Source organism: Galeopterus variegatus, unplaced genomic scaffold (assembly GCF_000696425.1).
Source record: "Galeopterus variegatus unplaced genomic scaffold, G_variegatus-3.0.2 Scaffold2063, whole genome shotgun sequence".
In the NCBI taxonomy this organism is placed as follows: Eukaryota; Metazoa; Chordata; class Mammalia; order Dermoptera; family Cynocephalidae; genus Galeopterus; species Galeopterus variegatus.
Window position 1 is genome coordinate 245581 of NW_007728174.1, and position 326 is coordinate 245906.

Sequence of the window (326 nt, forward strand, 5' to 3'; positions counted from 1 at the left end):
TTTTATCTTCTGATATTTTAAATTCTTTCAAGAGTGGCCATTGGTCCTTCTTTTGGGGAGTCTTGTTGATATGGTTGGAGGCTGTAATTAGTGATATGTCAAATTCTCTAGCTTTGCAGACAAACAGGTAAAGCACCAAAATTGTCTTAGCCATTTTTTGGCCACTAGTTTGAGAGAAAAACTTTTTTTAAAAAGCTCAAACTTGGGCCAGCCCGTGGCTCACTCGGGAGAGTGCGGTGCTGATAACACCAAGGCCGCAGGTTCGGATCCCATATAGGGATGGCCGGTTAGCTCACTGGCTGAGCGTGGTGCTGACAACACCAAGT